This window comes from Lepisosteus platostomus, chromosome 5, assembly GCF_059453375.1.
Source record: "Lepisosteus platostomus isolate fLepPlt1 chromosome 5, fLepPlt1.hap1, whole genome shotgun sequence".
NCBI lineage: Eukaryota > Metazoa > Chordata > Actinopteri > Semionotiformes > Lepisosteidae > Lepisosteus > Lepisosteus platostomus.
Genome location: NC_142615.1, coordinates 21,806,912 through 21,828,236, shown reverse-complemented (window position 1 = coordinate 21,828,236; position 21,325 = coordinate 21,806,912). Strand labels below are relative to the sequence as shown.

At 40.7% G+C, this 21,325-nt stretch overlaps 4 non-coding genes across 4 annotated transcripts; 3 read left to right on the top strand and 1 right to left on the bottom strand.

The window, feature by feature from the left end:
• Positions 1–4,168: 4,168 nt before the first annotated feature.
• Positions 4,169–4,279, top strand: trnal-caa (transfer RNA leucine (anticodon CAA)). The gene is made up of 2 exons: positions 4,169–4,206; positions 4,234–4,279. It is a non-coding gene; the product is annotated as a tRNA-Leu (tRNA).
• A 3,579-nt stretch (positions 4,280–7,858) lies between these two features.
• trnal-caa (transfer RNA leucine (anticodon CAA)) lies at positions 7,859–7,969 on the top strand. The gene is made up of 2 exons: positions 7,859–7,896; positions 7,924–7,969. It is a non-coding gene; the product is annotated as a tRNA-Leu (tRNA).
• A 3,579-nt stretch (positions 7,970–11,548) lies between these two features.
• Positions 11,549–11,659, top strand: trnal-caa (transfer RNA leucine (anticodon CAA)). Its single transcript has 2 exons — positions 11,549–11,586; positions 11,614–11,659. It is a non-coding gene; the product is annotated as a tRNA-Leu (tRNA).
• Positions 11,660–18,929: 7,270 nt separating this feature from the next.
• On the bottom strand, positions 18,930–19,001 carry trnat-ugu (transfer RNA threonine (anticodon UGU)). The gene has a single exon. It is a non-coding gene; the product is annotated as a tRNA-Thr (tRNA).
• Positions 19,002–21,325: the final 2,324 nt, after the last annotated feature.

Sequence of the window (21,325 nt, the reverse complement as noted above, 5' to 3'; positions counted from 1 at the left end):
TCTCTGTCAGTATGTGTAACATTCTGGGTCTGGGCTCCTCTGTATTTGGGCTAAAGAGAGTTCAACAACATTATTAAATGCACTGACATCATATTCTGACAAGATCCATTGTTTAGGGGAGACTTGACCACCCACTGTCCCCCTGGTATCGTGAAGCTCATTGTCCTTTAGCTTTCCAAAACCAGAATCACTTGGGACTCCGGGGGGATCGGTGTATGCAAAATATGAATTCCTTATGCAAGAAATTGTATATGGTCAATATAGCGATCATATCTTATCAGCAGATGGTAATCTCCAAGGAACAAGTAATAGGTTTATTCCATGCTGAAAAATGATCAAATGATTGATGAACCCAAGTGATTTGAAAGAAATGTTAAACAACTCAAAGTGAGGTTGTATAAGGTTAGGGGAGCTGTCTGGTGTGTAAAACACCTGGTTGTAGCACTGTGGCTGTTGTGCTTGAAGAGCTATTGACTCGTGAAGAGCACGATGTACTATCCCCATGTACCGCCTGTCTAATGGTGCCATATTGAAAAACTCATAAATAAATAAAGAAAGGGGCCACAACCACAGCAAGGTTGTATAAGGTTCTGGGGGCTGTCTGGTGTGTAAAACACGTGGTTTCAGCAGTGTGGCTGTTGTATTTGAAATGCTATTGAGCCATGAAGTCGACCCGCCTATGGCACTATATTACCTGTAGTGTTATCTTCAGAAAATCATTACAAAATAAAGAAAGGGACCACAGCCACAGCAAGGTTGTACGAGTTCCGGGGGCCTGTCTGGTGTGTAAAACATTGGGTACAGCAGTGTGGGTGCTGTATTTGAAATGCTATTGAGCCATGAAGATGACCCACCTATCCCAGTGTATTACCTGTAGTGTTATCTTCAGAAAATCCTAAAAAATATAAAGAAAGGTTCCACAACCCAAAACAAAGCTGGGAAAAGTCAGAGGACCTGCTTAGTGTGCAAAACACTTGCAGCATTGTGGGTGCTGTGGTTTAAATGCTATTGATTTGTGAACAGAATACCCCTATCCCAGTGCATTGTGCCACATTAAATAAAAGCAAGAGAAAAAGAGATTCAGAACGCAAAGCTGTGCCAGTGTTCTGTGTAAAAAATCGGTTTGAACATCATGGGAACTGTTTTTAATAAGCTGCTGAGTAAAGAATATTTTAATCTTCCTGCTGTCAGTAGTATTTTCAATATAGTTGACCCTTACCTGAATGAAAACAGGGCGTAAAGGAAGGGTTTCAGAAATCAAACAAAGCTTTATTCCCGTGCTTACAGTCTGGGTAATGGGAGACTGCGCTGTTCTGCTTCCTATGGTCATATACGGGTTTTTCGCATGAAGCCGTATTGAACATTATTTCTCGCGTTGTGAACGTGTGCACACAGCGGTCCCCCGGGTTCCAGTTCGTGCGTAATTACGCATCGATGAAAAACCGGAGGTTTAAAAAAAGATAATAAGCTCACTGATAGTTTGATGTAAAGGCTGTGGAAATATCCAGAAGTCGTGGTCTTTAAAATGCTTTTGGTTTGAAGGCGTTCTGTGCTTCCATTGCGGAGATATGGACAAAAGAATATTCGTGCTTGGTCAAAAAAATTCATAAAACCGAAAAAGTAAAGGCTGAGAAATCATCCACAATGTATTTTATACACAAAGCAAGTGTTTTTGTAACTCTAAGAGATTTCGTGAAAGCGCTACGGGCGTGCCAAAATCGTTTTTGAACTTCAAGCTAACTTTACCCCGGTCTGAAAAAGTCTTGTGAAAGTGGATTTTGCACCTACGCCAGTGCTGTAGTGGTATCATACAGACACCCATACAAATCCATCAAACGTTGGAAGCTCTGGAAGGCAACGTAAAATATTGCTCTGTCCGTTGGTGGATTAGGTATGCATGCTACATTTCAACGTAAAATGCAATGTAAAAAGATCAAATTTGATTCAAAATCGATTAATGTAAAAACCGATAAAGCTCATGTTTTTTTATCTAGTTTTATCTATATCTATATCTAGTTTTTCAAAGGTCTTAAAAAAATGTTTATCGCGATTGTGAAAGTTCGAGAAGGTGTACCAGCGCGTGCCTTTATATCGCCAGCTTCAGTCTCGCCTGTAGCTGCGAGAAGGTTAAAAGCGCACAAGTGATCTGTCTTTCGTCCAAATAATTGCTTGAGCAGCAGGACGTAGAGCACCATCCAGCAGCTGTAGACGATGTTCGAGGAAGAGCTAATTCTGTTTTCAGCACAGGGAGCAAGAATGAGCTCAGTCCGGCTCCCAGCAGAATCCATTCTGGTTTGGTTGCTGTCAGACTGTGCATCTGAGGCTTTTTGGATCGCAACGTGAAAAAAAAGAACAAAAAACAATTGCTCACATCGTGTTACTTCTACCAGAGGATAGGAAGATATCACTTAAAAAAATCAGCAATTAATATTTGGATCCGTGGCCTCATACTAATTATTTAACTATCAGATTGTGTTTCTGCAACATTTCGTGCACAGTATGCCGTATTCAACAATAAAACAACAGTCACAACGAGGCCTTTACACCCAGTCTGGGGTATTTTCCCCTTTTATATTTTTGCCACTTTATATCGAACCTGTTATACTCCCAGAAGTGCGCAGTAGCTTCTACTTAATAAAATATACAATTCACCGCTGGTATAAACAGATGTGTGCCATGTCTGCTTTTGTAAGCATTTGTTTCAAAAATAAGTTCACAATATGTTAAAAACACAAAAAGCACAAACTTAATAATACAACGATACAAAATCAAAACCAAATCATAAAGCCAATTAAGTACCTATCCTTTGAAAACAGAGAACACCTTTATATCTACAATAAAAAAGTGACATTTGTATCTACTTTTGAATTACTGTACAAAGCAGACAGAGTATTCCCTGAATTCAAAGATCAGATCTTGGCCAAAACAAGACAATCAGACGTGAGCTGAATTCAGAACAAGAGCCTCTGCTTCGTCGTTTATTGAGCTTGTGATCAAAGTCTGAGTGGAAAAAGATCGGCTATTTTAACTGTTTGAATGAAATACACAAAGGGTACCTTCCTTCGACCCAGTGTCAAACCAGCAACCTAAGGATTCCCTCTTGTTTCCACTACAGTCCTCCGCTCTACCAACTGAGCTACCAACAGATGTCAGGAGATGCTCTCTGGCACATACTGTCCGATGTAGTGAAATGTTCCGGATGATTTAAATCCCAGATCGACATCGTTTCCAACTCGTTTCCTTAGTCTTGTTTACCTTGAATTTAAGCCACATACCAGGATTCTACTGTATAAACTTCCGGAGATATTACAAAATGTTTGATGGAGCATCAATCTTTCCAGGCGGAAATTGACTCCTTTTCTTTCTCGAGGGATCATATTAAACATTTCATTTGGATCGAGAAGAGGATCACCATGAGACACAAAACAAACAGTTTCATTCTGTCTTTATTAGAATCTGTATTACAGCTAATGAATGTAAAGCCTTTAGTATGCGAGAGTGAGAGTTCAGTTATGCCAGGGAGTGTGAGAAAAGAGAACTGAAATTTAGTAAATTAATATTTAAATAGAGCGTAAATCTTCAAAGTGTCACTGCAAAATTATTACAGGGGTCTACCAGCTGCCGGACGTACTTGTTTTGGGACTATTTCCAATAAGTACCGCATTAGTAGTTGTGTGTCCTTACTGGTATCTTTTAAACATTCGGTTATATACAAACGGGACAGAGACACAGTGATAATCTGATTTTAACATGTCCTGCATTTTAACTTACTGAACAGATAAATTGAAATGTTCTGATTCAGAGCCCCTGCAGTTCGTGCTAATTAGAACCACAACAATACTCCTGAGTCCTGAGCACCACACTGAGCAAAGGTTCAGCTGAACTCTGACTTTGTTCAGCACGACTTGTTGTTGCAGTTGAGCTCAGAGCTGGAGATGATCTCCATATTCTACCACACTAACTAGTCCTAAACGTAGTACACAGTACACACTTTTTAAAAACAATTTAAAATATTACACAAAGGCTGTAAAGCACACTCTAAATCGATCCGAATATTTGATTTCCGCGATCCGTTTAGGCAACATTAGGCAACGTGGCGCTTCTCCAGCAAAGCATTTCTCAGTTTTGTGAACTACTGGTGCTTTTAACACACCAACTTACGCAACTCGTCAGGATGGCCGAGTGGTCTAAGGCGCCAGACTCAAGGACTCCTGTCTTTCCATTGCTTGGGTGTTCTGGTCTCTGAATAGAGGCGTGGGTTCAAATCCCACTCCTGACAGCTTTTCCCTCTCTTGCATTTTTCCTGTCTTCTTGTGCTCGCTGACAACGACAGAAAGAAGAAAACGGAGAAACAGGCTTGCGGGCACATGATGGGCAGGGAAATGCTTCGTGAACACTTCAATGTGATTAGCAGAAAGTCAAATAGGCTTCGATTTCTCCCTTAAGAACTGTTTGGGGTGCCTGTAATCGAATAAAGATTTACGGTCAAGGTATGCATTCAAAGGTGAAAGACCGAAATATAAATCCAGAAGAAGATGTATTAAAACATATTGTTTTCCTTGCGGTTTCCCCTGTATTTCATTAAATGTGGCATTGTGAAATCAGCCTGTAGCCCTACGGAATGCAGCCACTCTCCCGGTGACAGCGGCAGGAGCCGAGAGGATTAAATCAGAGCTCGAACAGAGAGTTAAAAAAATATGGGCAACTAGAACATAGATCATAGAACATTTTTATTAAACTTTCCTATCTGCTCGGCCTTACTGAAGTATTTTAGCTGCATTTTAGCTTCTATTTATATACTTTACAGTAGATAGTGTTTAGTAAGAGAAGAGAGATACAAGCGCTAAACCCCCACAATAACCAAACCTTAACTAAAGCAGGAAGATCTGTTGCTTTAGCAAATTTCATGCAGTTTATTTCTGACACAAGACATAACAAGCTTGTGTATTTATGACAAAAAAGCAGGGCAGCAATTTATATCGGCCTTGAAATTGATATTGTTAAAAAGTGAGTTAAATGCAGATATAGTAAATATATGTTCTCATATAATGGTGTGTTTTTTTGTCTAAAAATCCTTCATGAATGGTTTAACAGACACCTTGCATAATTAAAAAATATATATATTTACGAATATTAACCTTTTATACAGTAAAGTTTTGTTGTGAACATGAGCCCTGTTTATCGATGTCACCAACACAGTTCTGGATTTTATTCTGCCTTCCTACGCACATATGAATTTTCTTTCACACAACAGCTCGCATGTATGGTAGCGTATTAGCGCCAGGGATAAAAAGAATGATGTTGGCTTTTAAATGATAAACCATTTGCGTTTATACAAAATCACAATGCGTTGTCGCAGACATTGGGACATACTCTGTTTAAACATCTGTCGTTTTCTCTTATATTGGCTCCTGTGCTTCGGTCCATTTGAGAGAGAAGACACTGAAAAAGTCTTGTGAAAGTGGATTTTGCACCTACGCCAGTGCTGTAGTGGTATCATACAGACACCCATACAAATCCATCAAACGTTGGAAGCTCTGGAAGGCAACGTAAAATATTGCTCTGTCCGTTGGTGGATTAGGTATGCATGCTACATTTCAACGTAAAATGCAATGTAAAAAGATCAAATTTGATTCAAAATCGATTAATGTAAAAACCGATAAAGCTCATGTTTTTTTATCTAGTTTTATCTATATCTATATCTAGTTTTTCAAAGGTCTTAAAAAAATGTTTATCGCGATTGTGAAAGTTCGAGAAGGTGTACCAGCGCGTGCCTTTATATCGCCAGCTTCAGTCTCGCCTGTAGCTGCGAGAAGGTTAAAAGCGCACAAGTGATCTGTCTTTCGTCCAAATAATTGCTGGAGCAGCAGGACGTAGAGCACCATCCAGCAGCTGTAGACGATGTTCGAGGAAGAGCTAATTCTGTTTTCAGCACAGGGAGCAAGAATGAGCTCAGTCCGGCTCCCAGCAGAATCCATTCTGGTTTGGTTGCTGTCAGACTGTGCATCTGAGGCTTTTTGGATCGCAACGTGAAAAAAAAGAACAAAAAACAATTGCTCACATCGTGTTACTTCTACCAGAGGATAGGAAGATATCACTTAAAAAAATCAGCAATTAATATTTGGATCCGTGGCCTCATACTAATTATTTAACTATCAGATTGTGTTTCTGCAACATTTCGTGCACAGTATGCCGTATTCAACAATAAAACAACAGTCACAACGAGGCCTTTACACCCAGTCTGGGGTATTTTCCCCTTTTATATTTTTGCCACTTTATATCGAACCTGTTATACTCCCAGAAGTGCGCAGTAGCTTCTACTTAATAAAATATACAATTCACCGCTGGTATAAACAGATGTGTGCCATGTCTGCTTTTGTAAGCATTTGTTTCAAAAATAAGTTCACAATATGTTAAAAACACAAAAAACACAAACTTAATAATACAACGATACAAAATCAAAACCAAATCATAAAGCCAATTAAGTACCTATCCTTTGAAAACAGAGAACACCTTTATATCTACAATAAAAAAGTGACATTTGTATCTACTTTTGAATTACTGTACAAAGCAGACAGAGTATTCCCTGAATTCAAAGATCAGATCTTGGCCAAAACAAGACAATCAGACGTGAGCTGAATTCAGAACAAGAGCCTCTGCTTCGTCGTTTATTGAGCTTGTGATCAAAGTCTGAGTGGAAAAAGATCGGCTATTTTAACTGTTTGAATGAAATACACAAAGGGTACCTTCCTTCGACCCAGTGTCAAACCAGCAACCTAAGGATTCCCTCTTGTTTCCACTACAGTCCTCCGCTCTACCAACTGAGCTACCAACAGATGTCAGGAGATGCTCTCTGGCACATACTGTCCGATGTAGTGAAATGTTCCGGATGATTTAAATCCCAGATCGACATCGTTTCCAACTCGTTTCCTTAGTCTTGTTTACCTTGAATTTAAGCCACATACCAGGATTCTACTGTATAAACTTCCGGAGATATTACAAAATGTTTGATGGAGCATCAATCTTTCCAGGCGGAAATTGACTCCTTTTCTTTCTCGAGGGATCATATTAAACATTTCATTTGGATCGAGAAGAGGATCACCATGAGACACAAAACAAACAGTTTCATTCTGTCTTTATTAGAATCTGTATTACAGCTAATGAATGTAAAGCCTTTAGTATGCGAGAGTGAGAGTTCAGTTATGCCAGGGAGTGTGAGAAAAGAGAACTGAAATTTAGTAAATTAATATTTAAATAGAGCGTAAATCTTCAAAGTGTCACTGCAAAATTATTACAGGGGTCTACCAGCTGCCGGACGTACTTGTTTTGGGACTATTTCCAATAAGTACCGCATTAGTAGTTGTGTGTCCTTACTGGTATCTTTTAAACATTCGGTTATATACAAACGGGACAGAGACACAGTGATAATCTGATTTTAACATGTCCTGCATTTTAACTTACTGAACAGATAAATTGAAATGTTCTGATTCAGAGCCCCTGCAGTTCGTGCTAATTAGAACCACAACAATACTCCTGAGTCCTGAGCACCACACTGAGCAAAGGTTCAGCTGAACTCTGACTTTGTTCAGCACGACTTGTTGTTGCAGTTGAGCTCAGAGCTGGAGATGATCTCCATATTCTACCACACTAACTAGTCCTAAACGTAGTACACAGTACACACTTTTTAAAAACAATTTAAAATATTACACAAAGGCTGTAAAGCACACTCTAAATCGATCCGAATATTTGATTTCCGCGATCCGTTTAGGCAACATTAGGCAACGTGGCGCTTCTCCAGCAAAGCATTTCTCAGTTTTGTGAACTACTGGTGCTTTTAACACACCAACTTACGCAACTCGTCAGGATGGCCGAGTGGTCTAAGGCGCCAGACTCAAGGACTCCTGTCTTTCCATTGCTTGGGTGTTCTGGTCTCTGAATAGAGGCGTGGGTTCAAATCCCACTCCTGACAGCTTTTCCCTCTCTTGCATTTTTCCTGTCTTCTTGTGCTCGCTGACAACGACAGAAAGAAGAAAACGGAGAAACAGGCTTGCGGGCACATGATGGGCAGGGAAATGCTTCGTGAACACTTCAATGTGATTAGCAGAAAGTCAAATAGGCTTCGATTTCTCCCTTAAGAACTGTTTGGGGTGCCTGTAATCGAATAAAGATTTACGGTCAAGGTATGCATTCAAAGGTGAAAGACCGAAATATAAATCCAGAAGAAGATGTATTAAAACATATTGTTTTCCTTGCGGTTTCCCCTGTATTTCATTAAATGTGGCATTGTGAAATCAGCCTGTAGCCCTACGGAATGCAGCCACTCTCCCGGTGACAGCGGCAGGAGCCGAGAGGATTAAATCAGAGCTCGAACAGAGAGTTAAAAAAATATGGGCAACTAGAACATAGATCATAGAACATTTTTATTAAACTTTCCTATCTGCTCGGCCTTACTGAAGTATTTTAGCTGCATTTTAGCTTCTATTTATATACTTTACAGTAGATAGTGTTTAGTAAGAGAAGAGAGATACAAGCGCTAAACCCCCACAATAACCAAACCTTAACTAAAGCAGGAAGATCTGTTGCTTTAGCAAATTTCATGCAGTTTATTTCTGACACAAGACATAACAAGCTTGTGTATTTATGACAAAAAAGCAGGGCAGCAATTTATATCGGCCTTGAAATTGATATTGTTAAAAAGTGAGTTAAATGCAGATATAGTAAATATATGTTCTCATATAATGGTGTGTTTTTTTGTCTAAAAATCCTTCATGAATGGTTTAACAGACACCTTGCATAATTAAAAAATATATATATTTACGAATATTAACCTTTTATACAGTAAAGTTTTGTTGTGAACATGAGCCCTGTTTATCGATGTCACCAACACAGTTCTGGATTTTATTCTGCCTTCCTACGCACATATGAATTTTCTTTCACACAACAGCTCGCATGTATGGTAGCGTATTAGCGCCAGGGATAAAAAGAATGATGTTGGCTTTTAAATGATAAACCATTTGCGTTTATACAAAATCACAATGCGTTGTCGCAGACATTGGGACATACTCTGTTTAAACATCTGTCGTTTTCTCTTATATTGGCTCCTGTGCTTCGGTCCATTTGAGAGAGAAGACACTGAAAAAGTCTTGTGAAAGTGGATTTTGCACCTACGCCAGTGCTGTAGTGGTATCATACAGACACCCATACAAATCCATCAAACGTTGGAAGCTCTGGAAGGCAACGTAAAATATTGCTCTGTCCGTTGGTGGATTAGGTATGCATGCTACATTTCAACGTAAAATGCAATGTAAAAAGATCAAATTTGATTCAAAATCGATTAATGTAAAAACCGATAAAGCTCATGTTTTTTTATCTAGTTTTATCTATATCTATATCTAGTTTTTCAAAGGTCTTAAAAAAATGTTTATCGCGATTGTGAAAGTTCGAGAAGGTGTACCAGCGCGTGCCTTTATATCGCCAGCTTCAGTCTCGCCTGTAGCTGCGAGAAGCTTAAAAGCGCACAAGTGATCTGTCTTTCGTCCAAATAATTGCTGGAGCAGCAGGACGTAGAGCACCATCCAGCAGCTGTAGACGATGTTCGAGGAAGAGCTAATTCTGTTTTCAGCACAGGGAGCAAGAATGAGCTCAGTCCGGCTCCCAGCAGAATCCATTCTGGTTTGGTTGCTGTCAGACTGTGCATCTGAGGCTTTTTGGATCGCAACGTGAAAAAAAAGAACAAAAAACAATTGCTCACATCATGTTACTTCTACCAGAGGATAGGAAGATATCACTTAAAAAAATCAGCAATTAATATTTGGATCCGTGGCCTCATACTAATTATTTAACTATCAGATTGTGTTTCTGCAACATTTCGTGCACAGTATGCCGTATTCAACAATAAAACAACAGTCACAACGAGGCCTTTACACCCAGTCTGGGGTATTTTCCCCTTTTATATTTTTGCCACTTTATATCGAACCTGTTATTCTCCCAGAAGTGCGCAGTAGCTTCTACTTAATAAAATATACAATTCACCGCTGGTATAAACAGATGTGTGCCATGTCTGCTTTTGTAAGCATTTGTTTCAAAAATAAGTTCACAATATGTTAAAAACACAAAAAGCACAAACTTAATAATACAACGATACAAAATCAAAACCAAATCATAAAGCCAATTAAGTACCTATCCTTTGAAAACAGAGAACACCTTTATATCTACAATAAAAAAGTGACATTTGTATCTACTTTTGAATTACTGTACAAAGCAGACAGAGTATTCCCTGAATTCAAAGATCAGATCTTGGCCAAAACAAGACAATCAGACGTGAGCTGAATTCAGAACAAGAGCCTCTGCTTCGTCGTTTATTGAGCTTGTGATCAAAGTCTGAGTGGAAAAAGATCGGCTATTTTAACTGTTTGAATGAAATACACAAAGGGTACCTTCCTTCGACCCAGTGTCAAACCAGCAACCTAAGGATTCCCTCTTGTTTCCACTACAGTCCTCCGCTCTACCAACTGAGCTACCAACAGATGTCAGGAGATGCTCTCTGGCACATACTGTCCGATGTAGTGAAATGTTCCGGATGATTTAAATCCCAGATCGACATCGTTTCCAACTCGTTTCCTTAGTCTTGTTTACCTTGAATTTAAGCCACATACCAGGATTCTACTGTATAAACTTCCGGAGATATTACAAAATGTTTGATGGAGCATCAATCTTTCCAGGCGGAAATTGACTCCTTTTCTTTCTCGAGGGATCATATTAAACATTTCATTTGGATCGAGAAGAGGATCACCATGAGACACAAAACAAACAGTTTCATTCTGTCTTTATTAGAATCTGTATTACAGCTAATGAATGTAAAGCCTTTAGTATGCGAGAGTGAGAGTTCAGTTATGCCAGGGAGTGTGAGAAAAGAGAACTGAAATTTAGTAAATTAATATTTAAATAGAGCGTAAATCTTCAAAGTGTCACTGCAAAATTATTACAGGGGTCTACCAGCTGCCGGACGTACTTGTTTTGGGACTATTTCCAATAAGTACCGCATTAGTAGTTGTGTGTCCTTACTGGTATCTTTTAAACATTCGGTTATATACAAACGGGACAGAGACACAGTGATAATCTGATTTTAACATGTCCTGCATTTTAACTTACTGAACAGATAAATTGAAATGTTCTGATTCAGAGCCCCTGCAGTTCGTGCTAATTAGAACCACAACAATACTCCTGAGTCCTGAGCACCACACTGAGCAAAGGTTCAGCTGAACTCTGACTTTGTTCAGCACGACTTGTTGTTGCAGTTGAGCTCAGAGCTGGAGATGATCTCCATATTCTACCACACTAACTAGTCCTAAACGTAGTACACAGTACACACTTTTTAAAAACAATTTAAAATATTACACAAAGGCTGTAAAGCACACTCTAAATCGATCCGAATATTTGATTTCCGCGATCCGTTTAGGCAACATTAGGCAACGTGGCGCTTCTCCAGCAAAGCATTTCTCAGTTTTGTGAACTACTGGTGCTTTTAACACACCATCTTACGCAACTCGTCAGGATGGCCGAGTGGTCTAAGGCGCCAGACTCAAGGACTCCTGTCTTTCCATTGCTTGGGTGTTCTGGTCTCTGAATAGAGGCGTGGGTTCAAATCCCACTCCTGACAGCTTTTCCCTCTCTTGCATTTTTCCTGTCTTCTTGTGCTCGCTGACAACGACAGAAAGAAGAAAACGGAGAAACAGGCTTGCGGGCACATGATGGGCAGGGAAATGCTTCGTGAACACTTCAATGTGATTAGCAGAAAGTCAAATAGGCTTCGATTTCTCCCTTAAGAACTGTTTGGGGTGCCTGTAATCGAGTAAAGATTTACGGTCAAGGTATGCATTCAAAGGTGAAAGATCGAAATATAAATCCAGAAGAAGATGTATTAAAACATATTGTAACGCTTACGGCCGACAGGCACTGTGTAAGAGCCGGCGTACCAGAGCAGGTGATGTCACCGTCCTTCCCTGTGATAGCAGGACTACAGCTATCGGGCTGTAGAGAGATCTTTCTTTAGCTCACGGGGCTGGGTCGCTGCAGAGAGACGCGGGAGTCCCGGGTTCGAGCCTCAGTCGGGATGGGGCCGACCTAATGCGGCAAGGGCGCCTGCCTGAGCCTCCGTTGCGTTACAATATCTTTTTCCTTGCGGTTTCCCCTGTATTTCATTAAATGTGGCATTGTGAAATCAGCCTGTAGCCCTACGGAATGCAGCCACTCTCCCGGTGACAGCGGCAGGAGCCGAGAGGATTAAATCAGAGCTCGAACCGAGAGTTTACAAAATATGGGCAACTAGAACATAGATCATAGAACATTTTTATTAAACTTTCCTATCTGCTCGGCCTTACTGAAGTATTTTAGCTGCATTTTAGCTTCTATTTATATACTTTACAGTAGTAGTGTTTAGTAAGAGAAGAGAGATACAAGCGCTAAACCCCCACAATAACCAAACCTTAACTAAAGCAGGAAGATCAGTTTCTGCTCGAGACAGCCGTTTTCTGAACTGTAAATCTCTGGCTGGAGACGCTGTGTGTCCGGACTCAGAGGTTGTATAAGAAAAGACTCGGAGAGCTGCAGTCGCGGCTCATTGCTCTGCGCTCCCCGTGCGGAATGCGCGTGTCCTCACTCCTTCATTACCTTCATACACTCCTCTCAAACCACAGCAAACTCCTGAAATATTTCGGTGAACAGATACTGGGTCTTTCTTTCCGAGATATCATAGGCAGAAACAATAAACACGGTGAAAACAGGAAGGTATTCTGATCGTATAGAGAAATGCGCAAAAATACATTTCCTAAAATCCAATAAAATCTAGTTAAATTCTGCTGTATCTGGATAGTTTTGGCACAGTTGTTACAGCAAAGAGACAAATAAACGTTTTTTTTAATTTCATTCGAGCTGTAGTTTTGAAAATGTTTTTTCAATTCTCTAAATAATACAAACACAAACACCCGTTGTAAGCGTCTGACCATTGATATTCTTGAATTACAGAATAAGACCGTACACACGCTGGCAGGCAGTTCAGCGAATATGATGCCCCTGCAGGGGCCGAATATTAGACAGACGTATACATACAGTCATCGTGTGGAGTTTATTCCTCCTCTGCCGCAGTCTTTGCCTCTTGTCACATTTGCGCTTAATTGTCGATTTTTTTTATAGAACACCGAATATCTTGAGGAAGCCTGTCAAGCGAAGACTGATGGATTACTGAGGTGCAAACACTGGTTCAAAATCAACACCCTCTGCTATTGCCGTTGTTTCTTTGATAGTTTCTTCAAATTCCTCATCTGACCTTCAATATCGAGGGATATTGAGCATAATACCATACAAATTGTAACTTTCTTTTGATTGCCAGTTTTATTAAAATGCCATCCCCTTTTACAGTTATTTTAGATGTTTGGCAAGGCGTAATATCCCCCCTCTCACCCTCAGCTAAAATATTTTAAAAGTACAACAACATTACATTATATTGAACAGCGTTTATGTTAACATTTATATTCAAATTAAGGTAAATATACGAAAATATTAAAATAGAGCTCCGGCGATCTGTTGTTTTTGCTTGTCAAGTTCTCGAACAATTTTGCATTGTTTTTTTAATTACTTTAGCTGAAGATGCAACGGGAGCATAAGTGAATTCTCCCGCCACTCACTGGAACATATAATTCCATTGGTGAATACTAACTGCTTGCAAGTTGCCAATGTCGGTAATTATTGGAAATTCCCGGTAATGTTGACTCTGGTACTCAATTGTTTACTACTGCAAATATCAAAATAGTTCAGGTTTTGCGGAACAATTAAATTTTTGCGGTGAAGATGTTTACTATAGGAAGAAGTGCGTCCCTGGGTGGGATCAAAAAAACCACCTGGGGGTTAATAGCCGAAAACTCTAACCGATTGCACCACAGAAATGCTTACACCTTGCTTTTTTTCATTTACATACTTTTGGTGAACAGAAAATTCGCTCGCATTTCATCTTTCGCAAGCTGTATGATTTTAAAAAAAAGTTGTTCTGCAAACGAAATGAATAAACCAAATCAAGACCTCTTTGAGTGTCCCAAATTACATGTTCTGTAAAACAAGACAGGAAAAAAAGGTACCGCTGGAATTCGGATCCAGGATTTCCTCTTTATGAAACAGGTGTTTCAACCAGCTTTACCACAGCACCGGCAGAATACTATTCTTATACAGGTGGGTACCCACCCTAAAACCTTTGTTCTCTCGCTATTTTACCTTTGCCTACTGCCCTGTCTCTCTCACACCTGAAGAAGGCTCCACGGGCGAAACGTTGTGTTCTCGTTCTTCTTTTTTTCAGCATGGAATAAACCTATTACCTATTCTTATACAGCCTCTTGGACACACCGCTCTGAGACATCTGAGGTCGATGTGCGCTGAGCCTGGTCGCCAAGCAAAATCATGCCCAAGGGGGGTGGCTCTCGTGACGAGGTGGCCGAGTGGTTAAGGCGATGGACCATTGTGCTTTGCACGCGTGGGTTCGAATCCCATCCTCGTCGACTTATGTTTTCGACTTGTGATCCGTTTCTCGGACTTGCTTTCTTTAGCTTCTGTAGTAGAGCAGTAATATTTCTAGCGTTGGCTGAACATGGCTTACAGCAGTAGCTGACAGATATAGTCTCTTAATATTTAGGTTAAATTTATGCTTTGTACTGCTTTCACCTGATATTAATAGTAGTCCTGATGAACGATTTAGGGACATGGCGCATCTTGAAAATGTTCTTGTTAATTTCAGTTTGGAAAAGATGCACTCCCCAGAAGCAGAAACTGGTCGTATCTGCAAAATGCGCAATGCAATAGCAATGTCTTGCTATGAGTCCTTACCTGTTACAGGAGGCGTTGTAGGACTTTTTTAGTTCAGAAAAAGCTATCAATTCATCTTACATTTCTACTCCATCAATATTAGCATTGCTATCTTTACTAAGCTCTAAATACAGCTCTAAATAAATGCAAATTTTAAAATACATTTTAAAATAAATGCTATTCCATATGTTGTAACTTTGTGGTATTTAGAATTTTTATCTGAGGATGCAAGGGAAAGTATTATACAACTGTGAAAGAGGCTTGTATTTTAATACAATTTTCGATCAAAAGAAAACCAAAGTCCCTATGATATTACCGTCAATATATCTTGATATCAACGTTCAGTTGAAAGATTTGAAGAAACTCTCAAACAAGCAACTGCAGTAGCAGAGAGTTTTGATATAAACCGATGCTTGCAGATCAATACTCCATTCATCCTTGAAAGAAGCAAAGACAGGGATATTTTGAGTGTCTCCATGATCCTCTTCTCAATCCAAAAGAAAGGTTTTATATGATCCTGATCCCACTAGAAAAAGGGTCAATTTCAGCCTGCACTGATGTCCCTTCAAACGTTTTATAAGAACTCTGGACGTTTATACAGTGGAAGCCTGGTCCATTTCTTCTTCTGAACGAGACTATGGGAGTGAGTATTTTGACGTCGAACTGGGATTTAAATAGAGGAACACTACACTACATTGGGCTACACGTGTGACAAAGCGTTTGCTTTCCGACCTCTCGATAGCTCAATTGCTGGATCTTAAGACTATAGACAAAAACAGTGGGCATTTCTTATGTCCCTGGTCTGAATCCAGTTTGAAGGATGGTGTTTTCTTGTTCCTTAATCAAAAAGTGAAAATTGCGAATTTGTCTTTCACTTTGACGTTCACCCGAAACCTCAGTATATAAAGAAGTAAAGGCTCCTGTTCTGGATCCTAATCCTAATCCTCACGTCTGATTGTTTTGCTTAGACCTTTAAAATGTACACTGTGGACTGTTTGCTCTTCCTAACACAATTAAAAAGCCGCCGACAAACTTACCGATTGGGAGTTTAGTTCAGTGATAGCGCGCACTTAAGACGCTCCGTTTTCTATCGCTGGCATCTCTGTATTCTTTTTAAACGCGATATTTTTTATTCTTGAATTTCAGGGAGACTCATAAACCCTTTGTCTGTTTTGAAGATACATTATTTTAAACCAGACATAATGAAAGACGTAGTAACTAGACACACATACAAGACACATGAATAGTAGCGGCTCTGAATGCAATACAAACGCCAATGGCGCAATGGATAACGTGTCTGATTACGGATCAGAAGACTTTAGGTTTGTATTCCTTCCTGGTTCGTGAAGAAGCTTTTAAACCTCACTACTCAACACTGACATCGTAGGGTGTGCGGTCCTACACAACCTTACTATCGACTGGATGAGTCTTCTGTTCAATCTCCGATTCTTTCCGCACATTCCTGCTATTTCACCACCGTTATTGTAAGATAAACACAGACACGAGAAGATATTGTAACGCAACGGGGCTCAGGCGGGCGCCCTTGCCGCATCTGGTCGGCCCCTGCACCCTCTGGGGCTCGAACCCGGGACTTCCACGTCTCTCTGCAGCGACCTAGCCCCGTGAGCCAAAGAGAGATCTCTCCACAGCCCAGTAGCTGTGGTCCTGCTATCACAGGGAAGGGCGGTGACGTCACCCGCTCTGGTACGCCGGCTCTTACACAGCGCCCTGTCGGCCGTAAGCGTTACACTCTCCCCCGCTTAAATCGCCGTCCCCGGCGAAGGGCTATCCCACCCCGCTTCTGACACCAATGTAACGCAACGGGGCTCAGGCGGGCGCCTGAGCCCCGTTGCGTTACAATATACTATTCCGAACAAATGTCTTAAAAAATCACGTTGAAAAAGGTGACAATACGTTTTTGTTTCTTTAACGTAACCTTACTTTTGCCTGTAAAGTTCACATTATTTTCTGTAGCCGCAAATCCCCAATATTTCTGCTGTCTCCCGAGAAACACAAGCGTGGAGTCAAATCATATTAAATAACACAACACATCTATTAATTTAACACCCAGATGTGACAGAACACATGTAAGACTTACACACAGCTTTTAATATGCTCTAGTGAATTTGCAGGTGTCCTGGGGAGGGAAGAGAACTGATATTAAGGAAATGCATATTTAAAGGGGATGTTAGTCTTAAATGTGTTTTGTCACATCTGGGTGTTAACTGAATAATTTTTTTGCATTATTTATTGTGTTTTGACTCTATACTTGTGTTTCTCAAGAGACAGCAGAAATATTGATGTTTACATTTCTATTCACATTCCCGGTGATATTGACTGAGGTAATGCAGAAGCATGTTCTCTATAACAACAAACGGTGCGAGAAGACAGGAAGAAAGGCACCGCTAGGATTTGAACCCAAGATCTCCTGTTTACTAGACAGGCGCTTTAACCAACTAAGCCACGGCACCGACAGAATCCTCCTCTTTTACTGCGACTTGGACACACCGCTCTGAGACACCTGCGTTCAGTAAGCGCTGAGTCTGCTGGCTGAGCACGTTGCCTCATTTACATTCAATAGGAGCCCAGACACTAAGAGAAACGTATAGAAATGGGTTTTATCCGGAACTTTGCGTTGTTCTGTTCATGCTGACTACACGCTTTAGATATGTCATTTACTGCAAGCGTTGCTTTTCCAGGTTTTTCTGAAATTCCTCGCATTTGAGCCAGCACTAAAATATTTCATTCCCGTCGCTGAATACATCGTGGAAACCGTATTTGCAACGGAATACTGTCACACATGAAACCTCTTTGTTATTCGGTTCTGAAGTTTGAAAATGAAAATAAAGGTCACCTCATAGGCTTGAAAGAAGTCCAAGCAGCATAAAAACCCGTGAATTCTCACAAATTGCATTGTGCTGCACCTTTCTCCTGCTGCTGTTATAAATCTGCCTTAAACATTTGAATGCATACCTTACTGCTGCTAATCACATTCACGTGTTTACGAAGCTTTTTTCTGTCCGTTATGTTTTTGCTAAGCAATTTCTCCGTTTTCCTCGTACTGTGATTGTCAGCGAGCACAACAAGACTGAAACAGTGTAAAGGCAGGTAAAGAAGACAGGGTAAAACGCCTGTGAAGACACGAAGCTGTGAATTTGCTGTTTTAAACCGCTCGACTATCCTGAAAAAAATGTGTGCTGATTGCACCAGTCGCATCCGATTTTCTGTAACTTTAGGACGATTGATACGACTGGACAAACACAATTTGTGGCGTTTAGCATGACATGGAAAACGGTACCGCAGCATTCGGGCCCGGACCACCAGACTCAGTTTTTACCCCCGCACTATCAAACTATTAAACTCCCAGCCTCTCTCACTCTCTCCTCACCTCTCACCTGTGATCTGAACCTCACAGTGCCTTCTTTCTTACCAAAGACCCAAATACACATTGAAAATCTACCTCTACCATACATGTCAAAAGCTCACTCCTCATCATTTCTATCCCTTTATTTCATTCTTTTGATGCATGTTTTTGCACATAACCTGTTACCTTTTTGTTGTTTTGCACACTACCTGTTGTTGTTTTTGCACATCAGCTGTTGTCTCTGTCTTTCTTTTATTATACAATTGTATTGTTGTTGTGTTTTTTATTTGTACTACTTATGTCCGAGAGCTAGCTAAATAACATTCCGTTATACCATATACCTGCCTATGAGTATAATGACAATAAACTTGAACTTGACCTTTAAACTTGAACTTGAACTTGACATAGTCTTGCAGGCAGTATATTATTTTATCGTTTACTCGTTTAAAAAAACACGGTCTTCTCGTTCCTAAGTCAGATTTTAAGTGCTTTCGAATGTTTCTTCCAAGCTGGACTGACAGCTCACCAGATCTGTTTGTGATCAGACCATGGAGTGGGGGGCTGTACCAAGCCATTCGGAAGATGGGTGTGAAGAGAGACAAGCTTTGTCGACTAAGAAGCAAGGCAGGATATGCACGAATACTAATCACTGGTGACAGTTATGTTTTCTTACTATTGAGACTCCCACATTGCGAGTATTTTTTTAAGACTATGAAACAGGCACGGGTGGGGTTTGAACCCACGATCTTCGGTTTACAAAACCGACGCCTTACCACTTGGCCACCGCACCTTCGAGGAAATACATCGCCTGGAGGCAGCAACAACAATAAAAGGGATACTTAACAAGGAGATACGCTGTAGCAGTGCGACTCCAACAGATGCTCCTGAAGAGGCTGGAGGTTTAAGCCAGCTCCTTAAAGCACTCAGCCACGTTACTCTCAACAGCGGCTCTTCAGCTCTTGTTGTTTGACCTAGTGTTTTTATAACGCGTGGAATTGACCGCAGCTTCGTTTTCTGAGATGCTTTCTCTCACGTGGTGAAATCTCGACCTCTTTGGCATCTCTGGCTGTAGTTCTTCTGTAGAGCAGGCTTTCACACCTCTGCTTTTAGTGCCCTTGAAGTCATTTTATTTTTACAGGAAGACGCATTCCCTAACGATCTCTCCTGTTTTAGAAATGCTTCATAAGGCGTGTTTGATTCAACGGACAAACAGTATACTAATTGTACAATGCAGATTTATGCGGCATTCGTACTGGATTTGAGTGGGATTCTGAAATACATCTTGCAAAGGTATTCAGACTTTCTTGAACCTATAATAAAAAACAGACCTGAAACTCCCTAACTTCCAATCTCTGATGTTGATGTCCTTAAACTCGGACGTGATGTTCTGCAGACGTGTGCATAATGTCCTGTTTTCTTACAGTGTAGACATTTTGCTGTTCACGCTCCGCATTCATCTGCTTTGTGCATTGTTAGTCCGCACCTGTAACAAGTAATGTCAGCCGTCCTCTGTTCTTCTATATCTCTAGCATGACTGCGTCCGGCTGCTCGGCTTTTGTTTGTAAAGTTTGAGCGAGCGCCCCGTTCAGTGTCACTTTGTCACTGTGGTCAGAAAGCATTCTTGATTCTGCTTGAGCTGCTTCATGAATTCTAGCGACTGTAAGAGCTCTTTCTAAAGTCAGCCCTTCCTCCTGCAGCAATTTATAGTCTCTTATGTGTACATTTTTCCACAAGTTGATATCTTAACATGTCAGTTTCCAATACTCCAAAGTCACAAGATTTAGCCAGTTCTTTTAGTGCAGTCACAAAAGCAACAACAGATTCGTCCTGAGACGTTCTCTGCCTAAATTTATGCCGTTCCAAAACCACATTTCTCCGCGGTGTAAAGTAAGCGTCTAAGGCAGCTACAGTCTGTTCATATGTACCTTTTTCTCCAGGGAGGTTGGCGAAAATCCGCTGCACGGGAGCCCCGATACAGTGCAGTAGTGTAGCCCGTCTCACGGCATCCTGAGCTTCTGTAGATCCACTGGCTATTTAAAAAAATCTGTACGACTCCATCCATATCTTGTATTCCGTATACAAATACGGAGGTCCGAGGTTCAGTAGAAATGGTGGAAAAAGCTGAGCATAAGCAAAGCTTCTCGGCGCGGCTACCATATCTTCCATGGCGAAAGCTAAACGAAAAGTCCGAAAATTCAGAAGTTCGTTTCTACCAGCAAGAGAACTAAAATCAGCAGTGTTCTGCTCGCTTTGAGTCCGTCAAGCACTCATCTCTGGTCACCATAAATGTTGTGTATCTTAATAAAGAGACGTTTTCATATTATTTTAACTATTTTATTAACTACACAGATCACGCCCTTACACCATATATTCCCGCCTTCTACTCTCTCGTTCTGTTGTCTTGCGATGTCTACTCACTATACTACATTTAGCATGACTTCTTGTTGCAGTTGAGCTCAAAGCTGGAGATGATCTCCATATTCTACCGCCGTAACTAGTCCGAAACGTAGTACACAGTACACACTTTTTAAGTGAACTCAGGTTGTTAAAAAATTAAACCAGCGCCCTGTCACAGAAACGTACCCCAGTCTCCCGCGCAACAAGCGGGGGTACTCAGCACTATACTAAAGAGGAGCGCTTGTCTGCAGCTGAGCGTCAGCTCTGTTTACTGTCAGCAGTCATTTCCTCATTTCCAAAGACTTTTTCACCTGCTTTCAGCTTTTAAACTAAACGCTCAAGAAGTAATTAATGTCAGTTGGAAGTCTGTTTCTGTTGTCTCAGCTCTTGATAAAGAAAAGCCGTGCATGGGAGACTCCCTCTCTGAAGAAGTTTGCCGTCACCCTGCGAGGGAGAAGAGCCATCAATCACCGAGGCAACTACTGAGACAGTTAACATTAAACACGTGAAATGCGAGATGTTGTGATTTTTTTCCCGCTTAAGGCTTCTATCGTTTCTTCTCTAACGAGAAAGACCTCTTTATTAGAAGTGAGATTTTAACAAACGTCTCCAGGGTTAACTGCGACCTGAACGCAACGCCTTAGACCACCAGCCATCTGGCCTGTGGTACTTAGAGCAGTGCTCAATAAAAATGATCAAAAACCGAAAGCGCTTCTT